Source organism: Octopus sinensis, linkage group LG2, assembly GCF_006345805.1.
Source record: "Octopus sinensis linkage group LG2, ASM634580v1, whole genome shotgun sequence".
In the NCBI taxonomy this organism is placed as follows: domain Eukaryota; kingdom Metazoa; phylum Mollusca; class Cephalopoda; order Octopoda; family Octopodidae; genus Octopus; species Octopus sinensis.
The window spans coordinates 157,561,172-157,577,403 of NC_042998.1; the positions used below are offsets into that span (position 1 = coordinate 157,561,172).

The 16,232-nt window shown below is 36.0% G+C and overlaps 1 pseudogene; it reads left to right on the plus strand.

The window, feature by feature from the left end:
- The first annotated feature begins 206 nt into the window (after positions 1–206).
- Positions 207–305, plus strand: LOC115208854 (annotated as a pseudogene).
- The last annotated feature ends 15,927 nt before the right edge of the window (positions 306–16,232 follow it).

A 16,232-nucleotide genomic window follows, 5' to 3' on the forward strand; every position in this document is an offset into this window, starting at 1 on the left:
AGGATTTCATGGAATTTGAGATTTTATGGAATTTGCTTTCATTTCTAGGACTCCTATGACAACAGGTATTGTTTTTGTCTTGAGTTTCCATATTTTGCCAATTTATGTTTCAAGATCTTTACACGTGTTCAGTTTTTGGTAGTTTTCAGAGATATATTTCTGTCAGTTAGAGACGTCATCGATGATGAGGCATGATTTTGTTCGAAATAGCTACGGCGGTACATATTCTAAAATTGGAACGATACAGAGAAGATTAGCAAGGATGACACGCAAGGATGACACGCAAGGATGACACGCAAATTCGTGAAGCGTCTTTAATAGGCGTAGGAATGGCTGTGTGGTAAGTAGCTTGCTTACCAACCACATGGTTCCGGGTTCAGTCCCACTGTGTAGCACTTTGGGCAAGTGTCTTCGACTATAGCCTCGGGACGACCAAAACATTGTGAGTGGATTTGGTAGACGGAAACTGAAAGAAGCCCGTCGTATATATGTATATATATGTGTATGTGTGTGTATATGTTTGTGTGTCTGTGTTTGTCCCCCCCAACATCCCTTGACAACCGATGCTGGTGTGTTTACGTCCCCGTAACTTAGCGGTTCGGCAAAAGAGACCGATAGAATAAGTACTAGGCTTACAAAGAATAAATCCTGGGGTCGATTTGCTCGACTAAAGGCGGTGCTCCAGCATGGCCACAGTCAAATGACTGAAACAAGTAAAAGAGTAAAATAATGCCTGACCTATTTGCATCTATCTTTCTGTCAATTTGAACAGAAAAAATTAATAGGAGCTTGATATATTCGTTTTCAAGCACTAGAGGTTTTTGTTCGCACCCTTTTTTATCATGTTCACGTAGTGAATACGCTGTGTCGCTTTTCATGCCCGTTGACATACCCTGGGGGTACCAGAAGGTTATACATGGTTTCAGTCTGTTATCTATTTTAGCGACATTTTGGGCTATTGCTGTTCTTTAAGATGTTAGCTTGGTAGATTCTTGTAGGTAGGCAGTGTACTGGGCGGCTAGTATAAAGGCTTGTTCTCTATTTTTTAAACCAGTAGTTGCTAACTTTTGATCGATAAGAGCTTTGTCAACATCAGCATTGTTAGCTCTCTTTGGTTATTTGCCACTGAGTGTTTTTTCTTGCCATTTATCGATGAGAACATTTAAAGTAGCGTTTTAAACAAGGGTTTTCATACGTTTAGCTTTTACTGAATATGAGATTTGTTTTCGTGTTTTAAGACAAGTTTTAACATCCAATCATCAGGATTTTTTAGATAAATGTTTAGGACATTTGTGGCAATTTTCAGTGACATTTCAATCTGTAAGGTTCCGCGGCCAGCCTCTTTTCCTGGCAAATAAAGTCGTTCCACATCTACCTTTGTACATGTTACTCATTGTCAACAATTTTTGATTTTTCTATCAAGTTTGCAAATTTTAGTATTTAACTACTTAATAATATTGAAACTGTAAGTCACGACAGGTGTAGCTAAATTGTTAATTGCTTCGATCCTGTCTCTTGCATTTAGCTTTGTGTTAAGTATTGATCGTACCCTGCTATATTTTCCCTCACGTTTAATGTTTGACATAATCATATAGCTATACACTTAAATATTTGCAGAACTCCTCTGGTTCTAACTCTTCTAAAACTGTCTGGTTGTCAAGTTCAATGTTATATGTTTCTACCAGTTTCCCGCTGATGAAGGTAGCTTTTGCTCATTTATCGAGGTGAGATTCAATCCTGATGCCATCACTAATCTGTTTTTTCAAATGCTATTAAACCTTATAGTTATTTTTTTGCAAAGAGCTTTAAATCATCCATGCAAAAGAACATGATTTACAATTTTACCAGAAATTTCGTAACCATATTGTGCTTCATTGCGCAATTTGGAAAGAGAGAGGGTGTGTGTGTGTGAGAGAGAGAGAGATAGATAGAGAGAGAGTGTGTGTGTTTGTGAGAGAGAGAGTGAGAGAGGGAGAGAGAAAGAGTCACTGTGGAAAATACATGAAATTTTAACATCACCAGTATACAAAGATTAACTCTCACTATTCAAAATCAGTGCAATTTTCCGTGATTTCACACTTACAAGTAAGGAATTTCGTAAACTAGGCGCTCTTTTATACGTTTCCAAACATTTTTCAATCCAGCTATGTAGTAGACTATCTGTAGTCTATCAAAGCTATTGATATGTACTTGTGCTGTTTGTGACAATCTTTCAAAATCATCTTGTTTATGAGAGGCTGATCTTTACAGGCACTGGGCCTATATTTACAGCCCTTTTCTTCATTGGGGAAAATGTAATTTTCTGTTATGGGCATTTGGTCAAGACAGGTGTTAATATTTTATACATGGTTGTTAAGTGTGCCTATAGTTTTTCTGTTCCTTTGTTTCTTCATTTTTCGGAAGAAAAAAATGTAACAACATTAACTAGCAAAGAGGGCATCCTTTTAGGTTGCTGTAAAATATTGTTTTAGAGTCTAGTGAATAGTTTATGACTTTCTGAAAAAGCATTCAACCAAAAGAAATTATGAATTGACCGCAGTTTAATGACTGAAACAAGATCAAAAATAAAAAGATGCATTATATTCTCACGTTCACAGACACTCGTGTGTAACGTGAAAGAAAACTTAGCAGTATAAGGACATCAAATGCAATTTGACTGACAACATTACAACACCACCAGTAACAGCTGCAACTCTTACATACTTCCAAATATATCGTCACGTTCATATAACATCTCTGAAAAAGAAACTTTCTCTGAATACTGACTTAATAGAAAGAATTTCTGGACAACGAAAAGAAATTGTTGATGGGAAAATTATCATTATTATCATTATTATTATTGTTAAATTGGTGAGCTGGAAGAATTATTGGAGAGTCGGAAAAATTACCTTGCGTAATTTATTCTAGCCTTTTATTTCACATCTCACATGAGCTCAGTTTTGTCCTCCATCTTTTTAGGCTTAATAAAATAATGTACTATTTGTGCTCAGGGATCGATACTATCGACTAAATCCCTTCCCTCAAAATCGTTGGTCTCGCCCCTATATTGGAACTAGTAATTATTAGTACTTTTTTATTATTAATATGTTTAAATTAAGGCATCGAATCGTTAGCACGTCCAGAGAAATGCTTAGCGGTATTTCGTCTATCTTTACTCACAAATTTCACCAGGTTGACTTTGTATTTCACCTCTTTCGGCAAAAGAGACCGATAAAATAAGTACCACACTTAAAAAAGTACATGTTAAGCTCTGGGGTCATCTAACTGACCTACTCCCTCGCTTTTCACGAATTTGATGGTCTTGCACATATACTACAAAGCATCATTAATATGTTTAAATATTTAAAATCTTACATTCCATCTAAATTTAAAAGTCTGAGTTTTAATGGACATCACTCAACGTTCTACAACGTATGATGAGGTAGTAATTATATGAGAGAAGGAAAAATCATAAACAATAAAGTGACAAGTGAGAACAATGATTATATTTATATAATAACAAAAATAAGGTGAAAGAAGAGATAAGAATAAAAGTAAAACGATGGCATATTGAACAAATGTGAAAAGTAATCCGGGAATATTTGAGTTATATATACCTATCGACTTCTTTTGCTGTCAACACTACTGACAAAGAAATATGAGAACAATAGAAAGTTAATGTTTCCAAATACAAGTTTCAGAAGTCTATTGATTAATTTACTGCCAAACATACTGAGTGCAACATTGTTTTTATTTCTATTTAGAGTTGAAATCAGTGAGTAAACTGTATAAAGTTTATAGATGATCAATTCATGTAACTATTTTTAAAAGAATGTGTATATAATGTGTGTGTGAGTATGAATGTGTACGTAATAAGAAAGGGAGATAGTTAAATATATATTCCATATATAATGTAATTGTGAAATATTTACAATAGAAATAGCTGCAAAAACATTTAACAGACTGAACAGCAGTCAGATTTCAAGTTATTTTGTGTATAGCAGCAGCAGTTGCAGCAGCAACAGCAGCAGCAGCAGCAGTTGCAGCAGCAGCAGCAGTTGCAGCAGCAGCAGCAGCAGCAGTTGCAGCAGCAGCAGCAGCAGCAACAGCAGCAGCAGCAGCAGCAGCAGCAGTAGTAGTAGTAGTAGTAGTAGTAGTAGTAGTAGTAGTAGTAGAAGTGGCTTCCGCTTTGCAGTATTTTTATACTGCAAAATTTTATATTCTCTGCTATGTTTTCCATTGAAAAAATTGCCATTAACGCTAATGACTCCTTGGATTAGTGATTTAATTTAAATTAATTACAATTGTTTTTATTTTCTTTTTTGGCTCTTTTCACTATGTTCACGCAGACATAACTAGATAATCTTCAGAAGACACCATTCAGAAAGAATGCTAATGTTTTTGATTTAAATTTACCTATCGTCACGTATACATTTTCAGTCAATTTATTTTCTGCTGTAAGTTAGACTGTACTTCCCTATGAAGGTCTGATAAGACCGAAACATATTAACTGCCATCCTCATATATACTTAAAATCAGATTGTACCTCTCGCTGCATGATTTACTTTAATTTTAACTTATTTACATTCCAGAATTCTCACCTTTATCTTCACTGGGAATATTGTTAGTATTACTGATGACTTCTTTTTAATCGCAGTTTCTATGTCAGGAGTTTCTTTGCATCAAAATTCTACGTTAGCTCTGGGTGAACACTAAGAGAAAGAATATTTCGATAACTTTGTGTGGGAAATATCTATATGTTAAAATTCCCGAGATAAGTGGACAGTGGAATGTCCCTTATCTTTTACTTGCTTCAGTCTTTGGAGTGCTGACAAGCTGGTGCACCACCCTAATGAGTTTAGTGGAACAAATTTACACTGTACTTATGTTTGAATCTGATACTTTTTTATCGTCCTCTTTTTGACGAACCGCTAAGTTTCTAGGATGTAAGCAAAACAATACCGTTCAGGTGACGGTGGAAGACAAACATGACTACAAAGATTCAAACATATAGATACATACCTATACACACACACACGCAAGTGCACACACACATAAACACACACACACGCACACTCACACACATGCACACACACACATGCGCGCGCGCATACAAACACACACACGCACAAGCATATGTTTATATGTATATTATTTAGCTTTAAGTCGCCTGGAGCCGAATGAAAGTGCTTTACATAATACTAATTGTATTACTATGTAAAACCGTTTGATTCGACTCTACGAGACTTAAAGTTTCGTGGACTTCTTACAGAAACCCACCTCTTTCAGGATCAGATTATCGATTGGATAGGTACATGAAGTCCAAGATAGCTACTGGAAAATGGGTTGCTATTGGTGAAGGTGGGTCACATGGTGTTGACAGCAATAGCTATTCCGTTAGAAAGAGTTATTTCTTAGACCGCGTGACAAGTGACCTCTAATCGGCTGGAGCCCAATAGAAGCAAAGCTCATGTATAAGTGTGTGTGCGTGTGTGTGCGTGCATGCGTGCGTGTGTGTGTGCGTATCTGTGTTTGTGAGTGTATACCAGATGTATGAAAGTGTGGGTGTGTATATGCTATTGGTTTTGTGTATGTATGTATGAGCGTGTGAATACGTTGTACTAGTGCCTACTAACTACGTGTGCGTGCGCAAACATATTTTAGAATGTATATATGAGTGTGTGCGCGCGTAAGTATATATAGCATATATGAGTGAATGTGTGCGTAAGTATATGTATTCTTGCATTGGTGCGTAAACGTATGAATATGTGTATGCATGTCTTGAAGAGCATATATTGGTATGCGTGTGGATGTGCGTGTACAGGATTTGTATGTAAGTATATATATTTTTGCGTTTGTGTTTTAATGTATGGGTTCATACGTGTTAGTCTGGGAAAATATATAGATGCCCACTTGTTTTAGCGGGCGTGTATGTGTCTGTATTTATGTGTATGTGTACAAATACCAATGTACATACACATTGGGTGAGGGAGACACAAGACCGTGGTGGATAGAGGAAGAGAGTGCATAGCGGTTGTTCGACATTTGAAAGAGAGAAAATAAAGCACGAAAAGATTAATAGAAGGCTAAGAAAGAATAAACCTTTGGAAAATGAGGGAGTGTTGCTTTGTATGTGTGTGTGGTTTGTGAGAGGAGGTGTTTGAGTCGTGCGGGCCTAGTCAGCCACCAGAGAACTTACAGGGATCGACCCATGGTAAATTGATATGGATATTGTTCACAACAGAACATGTGCAACATGTGGAAAGGTGTGTCTCTCAGTTGGAGGATTGAAAAAGTATGTCAAAAGAGTTCATACTATGGCACGTGTTCCAATAGAATGTGCAAATCTTTCGCTGGGCTCAAGATTCATACAAGGGCCTCACATTGCATCAACAATGACTCATTTGAATGATTCTCTCTAGCAATGGCTTTGCTCGTATACGAGAAAACAGCTAATATATATATAGTGTTATGACTTTTTCACAACCTAATAACCCTATACAGTAATTCGATGAATAATTTCATAAAAGTCAGGAAACTAACATCTATTTTGCTTTATTTGAAACAAAATCGCTACCTCTCAACTTAAGTAATCGATTACCACTTTTGACCCAAATAATGCAAAATCCTAGAGTGGGGTTCATAACGCCTGCTCAAGTTTTTACCAAACTTGGTGTGCTGATTCAATGCGATGCAGAAATAGTATATCTGAAATTTCAGCTTTCTAGTTGAAGTAGCTTCGGAGTTATTGGCTTTTAAAACTATAACCACTAGGTGGCACTAGATTTCCACTTCAGTATTTCCGCTGCCTAAATCCTTGTAAACGCAAGAGAGATGTAGAATAAAAGTGTATTTATACATTTTAAAGATTACTGAATTGAAATTGCTCTATGCAAAGGTTCAAAACTAGGCTATTTTAATACAGAAGCCACTACAAGCATTCGATAACATACAAAATTAAGAACAATATATATTTTAACTTTATAGGTTTAATTCCAATTTTAAATAACTGTATAAGAAAAAGAGTGCTGAATGTTACCAAGTTTTTAAAAATAAGAAAGAATTAATATGTTTTGTTAGATAAAATAAATCGAAGCTAAAGTTTCTCCTTTTTACAAACATCATAAAGATCTTGAAGGCACTTGATTGCACGTTCTGCACTCTGATTTGTTCCGGGAATTTCCAGTTCTGATGGTTCTCGACCCCAAAAGTTGTTTACAGAGTTCAATGCTTTTTTATGAAATTGCAATCTACCACAAAACTTCTGATAACCATATGCATTGAACGTTTGGTCAGTAAACTAAAAATCTGCCCAGCTGTAAGAGATGAATCGACAAATATAGAGAAGTAAAACTATTTTCTCTGGTAGAAGAATAAATGCCAAAATAGCTAGTATTGCTCGAGAATTCCATCTTGTATTACTTGTATTTTTTGAAACGTTACAGTAGGAAATTTGCCGGTTTCTTCAAAGAAATGAAAAACTCTGGTCAAATGAAAAAGAAATTTCATGTCAACTCGCCATCCTGCTGATTCAATAATCTTTTCTTTATCATTGTTGAAATTAGCATGCTTGGGCGATATACATAAAACCTCGTACGGTTTAATGCTTCTACTTGGCACTTGGGTGCCTTTCACCAAATCCACTTTGTCGCAGTCATTTGGGTTGTGACTTAGTGGTTAAGGTGTTGGACTCATGATCTTGAGTTGTAGTTTCGATTCCAGAACCGAGCGATACGTTATGTTCTTGACCAAAACACTTCATTTTACCTTGTTCCACTCAGCTAGCAAAAATGAGTAATCCTGCGGTGTCCCGCCCAGGTGGGGAATTTATGCGCCTTGAAACTGGGAACCGGTCCTTATGAGTCAGCGTGAATCAAGAAGATAGCTTTACCATTACCTTTTAACAGACATTTGGGTTATAATGCTGGTTTGAAGATATTTTCCCTGGTCCTTACGGGGCTCTTTAGGGGCACTGGTTTTCTTTGTCACTGGAAAATGAAATTCATATCTATGTATGTATGCTTTTATGTTGTGAATGTGTGTGCTCATGTATGTGTATGTGTGTGTGTGATTGTATATATATATATATGTATACATATATACGTAGAAACACATAAATATGTATTGGATATGGCTCTTCGAGCCGCTTTGATCCTAACCATACAGCAATATCTATACGTAGTAGTTTTCATAGTCACCTATTGTAATGAAGAGATATATCATAGCAATACATATATCAGTCGGATTCTGAGCAGGTCTTTCTTGAACTATTGTATCACAGTGTAATATGTAAATAACTTGAATGTATTTCTGTGAGAAGTACGTGATATAACTAGGTATTTCAGTTTTTCATGAACGATACATTCGGAAATTTTATAATACAGTAGACTATCATTTATTAACACTTTGTTAGTAAATGACCGGTTCCTAAGATGGTTGATTTCTTTGTGTCCTAAGTATAAGCTATGCTTTCAAGAAATTGTTTTTCATGTTCGTTTCATAAAATTTATATAATTCACGTACTTGAATTATACATTGTAAGCTTATTAACAGAGTATTAATATTGTACAAGGTATCCGGGCCAAATTTGACGATTTTTTGTCTCCTTTTCAGGAACAGATTGATGTATTGGTAAACAGGTCAACGGCGTTGGAGAGGATAAATAATAAAGTTCTAGTTGAGAAAAAGTTAACTGACACAGAGGACTGGAAGTCATCTGAATATTGAAAAAAAGTTACCTATATTATGATGATTCATACCAGGTATAAAAGTGCCTGCATCATGACTGATACTGAATGCTTTGTGAACATTGTAAAGGCTGCAAGGCCTATATATAGAATTGTGACGGAGACTACGAAGCCTTGGTCAGTAGAAAGGGATGCACATGGCGTCCTGACTGTGTCCGGATGTCGACGTTTATCCGCACATCTTTGAAGAGAGAATTAGACTCAATTCAGACGGCTATGTGAAGTTGCTGGAGACTGGTGAAACCATGGTTGGAAAGTATTACTGTTGGAAAGCCATATGTGTGGCAGCAGGATTCGGTTCCTTGCCATGCTTCTGCTAAGGGTCAGTAGTGGTTGTCAGAGAATTTCTACGACTTCACCAACTCTGGCCTTCTAATTGATCCGATAGTAATTCTGTGGATTACTATGAGTGGGACACGGCTGGAAAAGACACCATATGTTCCGTCTGAAATACCAACGCTGGGCCGAGACCAAAGAGGTGTTCGAATATTTTTCTAGGGAAACAATGAGATATACCATAATACGGTTTGATATTGGTTGATTTAAAAAAAAAATACTCATATTTTGGGATGAAATATTGTATTTTCTTTTTCTTTATACAGACTGTCAAATTTAGACTGAGCAAACTAATTTATTTGGCTTGATACAGTTTTCTTATTTTTACTTGTCTTTATTTGATATTCATTTTCATTATAATGTTCCTGCTAAAAGTGTCAGTAAGATAAAAATATAACAGACCAGAACAACAATAATGCACTTTTACATGGCTATAGAAATCAATTGTTTAACATAACATATATGGAAGGAACTATACCAACCTAATACGCAATATACAGATGCTACCCACGGACTATAAATTTAAGCGTATACTAGAGTTTAAGCTGTAGTACGTACATATACCTAGACATATACACATATGTTTGTATACGTAAATAAGTTATCCACAAATAAGTACAAAGATTAAAAGATCAAATGAGAAGTAAAAGTGCATCTTTTGAGAAAGAACTCTATTTGGAATAATAATGTTGTAGTAAAAATGCTACTCCCCTTCCACGTGACAATGTGGTATGATTGGGCCACTATAAAGACAGACAGTGAGTCGTTCTAGGAGGTCAGTAGTCGTAGAGTCGTTGTACGAGTTCTCAGTTGGAGTCAGTGTCAGTTACATGATATATACAAGTTCGAGTTACCGTCAAGGTAGACTTTTCAAAGTCATTGTCTTTCGGAGCTATCAGTGATAGCATGATAGACGAGTCAAAGATAATAAGACGCGCAATAGCGCCACAACATAATAGTGGTGGCAAAAATATTACAGTGCCGACAATTACATACAAGTGGACGAAAATCCACTTTATAACAGTTGTGATGAGGAAATAATTCATGCGGACAGCAATTCACGCGGATGACGTTGAAAAAATATTTCACGTGGAGAAATTAAGAACTCGACAGAAGAGTAGCAAACATTTTTGTTGTACATATTTTACAAAAATCGTAGAATTATTGAAAATTGGTTAGTGAGTCTAGTTGAGTTACAACATAAACAACAACTGCAACAACAACTCAAAGAACAACAAGAACAACAACAACAACTGTTACAGCAACAACGCTACAACTAATGAAGTTGGTAACAAAACCGGAAAATGCATTTTCGCCAGACCATGTAACAAATTCAATAAATGATTTTAAGTATGACCCTGAAGAAGGAGTCACCTTCGAGTCGTATTACCGAAGATTTGAACAGGTTTTTGAAAAGTAATGCCAAGACTGGACGACAGAATAAATACGCGTCTAATTCTCAGGAAACTGGCAACGACAGAGCATGAGAAATACTGTAACTCTATATTGCCTAAATAAGTTTCTGTCATAAATTTCACGAACACAATTGACATTTTATGTAGGATGTTTAGTGAAAAAAACATCGTTGATCAAAACACTTTGGAAGTGTTTGAATACTGAAGAAAGCGATGACGAAGACTTTACCACATATCCGGATTGAGTGAACGGAGAGTGCGAGATATTTAAACTGGATAAACTAACTCTAGGCTCGTTCAAGTGCCTGTTTTTGTTCAGGGACTTACTGCTAAAAAGGACGCAGAGGTCAGAACGAAAATTCTCGCAAAGCTGGAAATAAACCAGGATATAACTCCCCAGAAACTCTCAGAAGAGTACGATGTGATATTAAAAGTAAGGCACGTCACAGAAGAAATCCAACGCAGAGATTGTTTACAGATAAAACTAGTATGAAAGAGTTGGAAGACGAATAAAGTATTTCACAAAAAGACAAGACATACATCAGGAGACAAACCCGTGTATGGCATGTAGTGGTAGGTAAGTGAAAAAAGAGTGTCCGTTCAAAAAAGCAAAGTGTTTTCGTTGTGGGAACACAGGACACATTAAATCGCAATGCAGAACTAAGATGAAATTGGACCAAACGAGAAAAAGTAAATAGATTGTCATCGGAGAAAAAAGTTTGTACAACGAATAGAAAATTCATCAATGTGAGAATCGAAACCACTAGTGTCAAAATGCAATTAGACACAGGTAGTGACATCACTATCATAAATGGAGGAACATGGTGACAAATCGGTAAGCCGAAATTATCTATATGAAATAAAGTGTTACAGGAAAGAAATCATGCTTCATCGGCGAATGTATTTCCAATGTAATTTTTTGAGGCGAAAAGAAAAGGACAATCATTTATGTATTGAAAAAATATCTAAACCTATTTGGTTGAGATTGCATGGAGTTATTTAAAATATGGTATACCCCCCATTAGTGTTCGCTGTGGAAATATAGTCGGCACGGTCAAAAGGTCGAATGAAATCGAACAACTTAGACAAAAATTAACAAATTGTTTCGAAATGTTATTTTTTTAGAAGGATTAGGCTGTTGCACAAAACAAGAGGGAGGATCGTGGTAAAAGAAAAGACAACACCTGTTTTTGAGGCCCAAACGGAACGTACAGTCTGCGGCGTTGGACCAGGCCAATAAAGAGCTAGAAAACTAGAAAGTCTAGCTATAATTGAAAAAGTCGACCATTCAGATTGGGCAGCTCCGATGGTTTATGTAAAGGAAAAAAAATATAAACTAAGAATGTGTGCGGACATTTCAACTGGATTATATAACTGTTTAGTCGAACGGAATTATCCATTACCAAGCCCAGAATAAGTGTTCTCAAAACTAAATTGAGGAGAAAGTTTCTTGACGTTAGACCTGCCGGAGGCCTATCTACAGATACAGGTAGAGGAAGATTTTGCGCACCCTTTAACAATCAACACACACCGTGGATTGTATAAATTCAAGTGGCTTCCTTTTGGAGTAAAAGTGGCACCTGCCATATTCCAACAAGTGATGGACGCACTGTTAAATGATTGCAACTTCACTATCGCTTATCTAGATGTTATTTTGATTAAGAGCAGGTAAGTGGAAAAACACTTCGAAAATATTTAAAAATGTATTCAGAAAAATAAATATGGGTTTAGACCAACAGAGGAAAAGTGAATTTTTGATGAAAAAACCAAATATTTAGGTGGCTAGACCCATCAAGGCCGAAGGCAATACCAAATATGCCTCCCCCAACTAACGTAAAATTGTTACAAGAATTTTTAGATTTGGTAGGCTACTATCAAATATATATGCCGAACATGCACAACACAAGGGCTCCACTAAATGAGCTGTTTAAAAAAGCATGCCAAATGGTTTTGGTTTGAAAAATGCCAGAAGGCATTTGAGAAACTAAAACGCATGTTAATTTGAGGTTTGTCGCTTACACACTTCAACCCAAAGTTGGAGACGATACTGGCGACAGATGCTAGTGAGCATAGGGTAGGTGCTGTACTCCTACACAAATGTGAAGATGGCAACAAAAAGGCCATATTTCACGCGTGAAGGACGCTATTGCCAGCGGTAAAAATTATAACTAAATTGAAAAAGAGATATTGGTGATTATATTTGGCATAAAAAAATTCCACAAGTTTATATATGGTAGATGATTTAGACTACAAACAGACCATCGCTCGTTGCTAAAGATTTATGGATCAAAGAAAGGGATTTCAATACATACAGCAAATAAGTTGCAGCGATGGAGCACCTTGCCATTAAATTATGACTATGCAAAGGAATATTTACCTTCGAAAACGCTAGGACGGCCTGTCCAAATTTATACCCAGAAATGGCGAACCATTCGAGGGTAGAGTATCAGCAGCCCTAAGAGCCAAAGAAGAAATTAAATCCATAATGTGGAACATTGTATGAGAGTTACCAATAACTCTGGAGGAGATTAAGCGATACGCGTTACAAGATAAGTTCCATAACAGATCGTCTTGTTATTATGTAGTACTATATACCATGTAAAAATAGAAAGCTGATTTTTCTGATTATTTGCATGCTTATATATTGAATTTTCGACTCGTGTTATATTATTAGTGTTGACCTGTTTGTCTATAATGTTAGCTAGGTTTTTGTTTTACCAGAGATAACTCCAGATTTTACCGGCAAATATATCTTAGCTAATTGCAAGATAACACATTGTGTTATTTTGAGTATTGATTTACTCAATGTGCAAATCACTGATAATTTCATTAAAATATATGGCATGCTTAAGTGCTCCGTTTCAATTTGTAGTGTTTTTAAGACATTAGCTCCAGTTTTTTAAAAATTTGTTCATGTAACTCGTCATCAAATATTTACTGTGGCAGATTAGTAACAAAAATTGCAAGTTCCTCTACATTCTGATTACTTCTCTTTTGAACTTGCAAAGATTCATTTCTACCTGTATCTTTTAATAGTTGTGAAAATGTTAGGTTGACGATGAAGCATTATATACATTGTGTAGAAGATCTGTTATCGCAAATCGATTTTGTATACAATATTTATCATATTTGGTTCGTTTGACTATTCTAAATGAGAGTAAGTTTCGAGAACTCCTGCTAATCACCTAAACATATTTGCATTGCTTTAGTTATAGTATCTAAAGGGTTATATTTTGCTTTGATAATCCTCTTATTTGTTTGAAGTGGGAACCCAGTTATTCTATGAATACCTTCTCTCTCTGTGCTTATCTTTCTTAAAACCTCCAACTTGCAGCCATTCTATAGGAGTTTTAACTATACGGTCATCCCATAAGTTCTGTCCGATTTTACCTTTTTTAAAATTGAGTGAAATTTAATAGTATTTTAGAATGTCTAATGGAAGTAAAATTTATTTTAATGCAGTTGTATACATTTAAACTAATTAAATATTATTATACAGAATTAGAGAATTAAAATTTCTTTGATTAAAACCCTTTCTAACATGGAAGTATCCAAAGAGCATTTAAGGTACATAATGCTTTATGAGCACAAAAAAGGAAACTCTGCAGCCGAGCGACTCGGAACATACACTCAGTTCATGGGAAAGAATGCTTGAATGAAAGAACTTGCAGAAGATGGTTTGAAAAATTCAGAAGTGGAGATTTCAGCCTTGAAGATGAAGATCGAACAGGACTTCCAGTTGAGTTTGATGTTAAGGTCCTTGAGGCATTCAAACCATACAACTGATCATCGTCATTTTCAACAACTTGGAAAGGTTCCTAAACTTCGAAAATGAGTGCCTCATGAGTTGTCCGAAAGTAACCGCAAATCCCGAGTTGACATCTGCTATTCTCTCCATTCTCGCGAACTCAATTCACCCTTTTTGGATAGACTTGTGAATGGTAACGAAAAATGAATCTTCTATCGTAATGTTAAACGTTGAAAACAGTGGCTTGGTAAAAGGAAAACAGCTCAACCGCAACCGAGAAGGGAACTTCACGGTAAAAGGTTCTTCTCTCTATCTGGTGGGATTGCAAAGGAGTAATTCACTTTGAATTGTTACCATCTAATGCAACAATCAATGCTGAAGTCTACTGTCAGCAATTAGAGCGCTTGAACCAAGCTTTGAAGAAAAGAGACCTGCTTTAATGAATCGAAAAGTAGAGATGTTTCATCAGAACATTGCGTGACCCCACACTGTAAAGATCACATCACAGAAGATCGAAGAGCTTGGTAGGGAAAAGAATTCCTCATCTACCTTATTCTTCCGAAATTTCTCCTTCAGATTACCATTTGCTTCGTCATTTACAGAATCATTTGGAGGTCATAACTTTCGCAAGCCAGGAGGAGGTGGAAACTGATATTTCAGAGTTCTTCCCTTTGAAACCAAAAGAGATTTCCATTGATGGGATTAAAAAGCTTGTAAATAGATGGAAGGATGTCATAGATAATCAGGGAAAGTACATTGATGATTAAATTGCTATTAAATATAACATTTGATCACTTGTTTTCTTTATTCAAAATTCGGACAGAACTTATGAGATGATCTGATACATAGATTTCTCCAGTTTCGCAGAGCCAACGATGGCTATGATTCCAGATCCTACACTCTGAGCAAAGTACGAGAAAAAAAACATCAGAAAAAATAATCTACTAAATTTCTTTTCTCCAGCCAATGTGATTTCAAAGCCAGACGAACGTTTGCAATTATTCGCTGCCACTACTGATAGTGCTTGGTTGTTAGCTGTTTTCCAGTCTATTGGATATAGCAGCGAAATAGATTAAACACATTGGGTATCAGTACACATTATTGCCAGGATCGAACAGTATTCTAAGTAAATGTCTGATAATGTCATATATAGCGACGGAACTGGTAGAATCATAATACTTATATACTTATGTAGCTGAACATAGGGTTCAGATCATTTTGAAAGTCATGGAGACACGATAAATGTGATGCTGGTATTAGTGGCCAGAAAAAGTCCACAAAGTGATAACACCTATATCTACGATTTATTGAGAAAATAAACCTGAAAGAGTCATTAGAATTAACTTTGTTTTATTTCCATTCAGTGTGTTTCAAGATCTATTTATAAGTGCTTGTAATTGAATACAAGATAGAACAGTTGAACATAGTATTATTTAGTATGGGTATATAATGCAAATATTTAAAGAGTCCGAAAAAATTAATTCTCTGCTTGTTCCAGGTAGTTCTGCAGCCTGCTCGTTCGACGTCTGTATCTTTTGGGTTTAAACTTTAAACCATATGAAGTCATCGTAGCTATGTAATTGGTAAAGCCTGAATCCTTAATATCCTTTTGTCAATTCAACGTCGAAGCCATCTGTCCAGTTTTTACATTCTTGTCCTCTTCTTTAATGTCTTTGTTGCTTCTCAGTGTAGAGTTGGGTGTTGCAGATCATAGAAATATTCTTCAATGTCATAATTAACAGGTGTTGCGAAATGTGTCTGGATGTGTATGATGTTAAAATCAGTTTCATACAAAACATTGGTGATACGTATGACTCATATTGATCATAATCCACGTCAGAGTCTTGTGACGGAAATGTCGCTACCCTAGACGCTATTAGCTCCTTTCTGCGCGATTAGGGATCATAAAAGGGTGGTGTCGTATCTGTAAAAATAGGAAAAAGACCGACCGAGAAAAATAAGAGAAGAAATATAAAATACGGAAGAACGGATCGGATTTGATGCAGT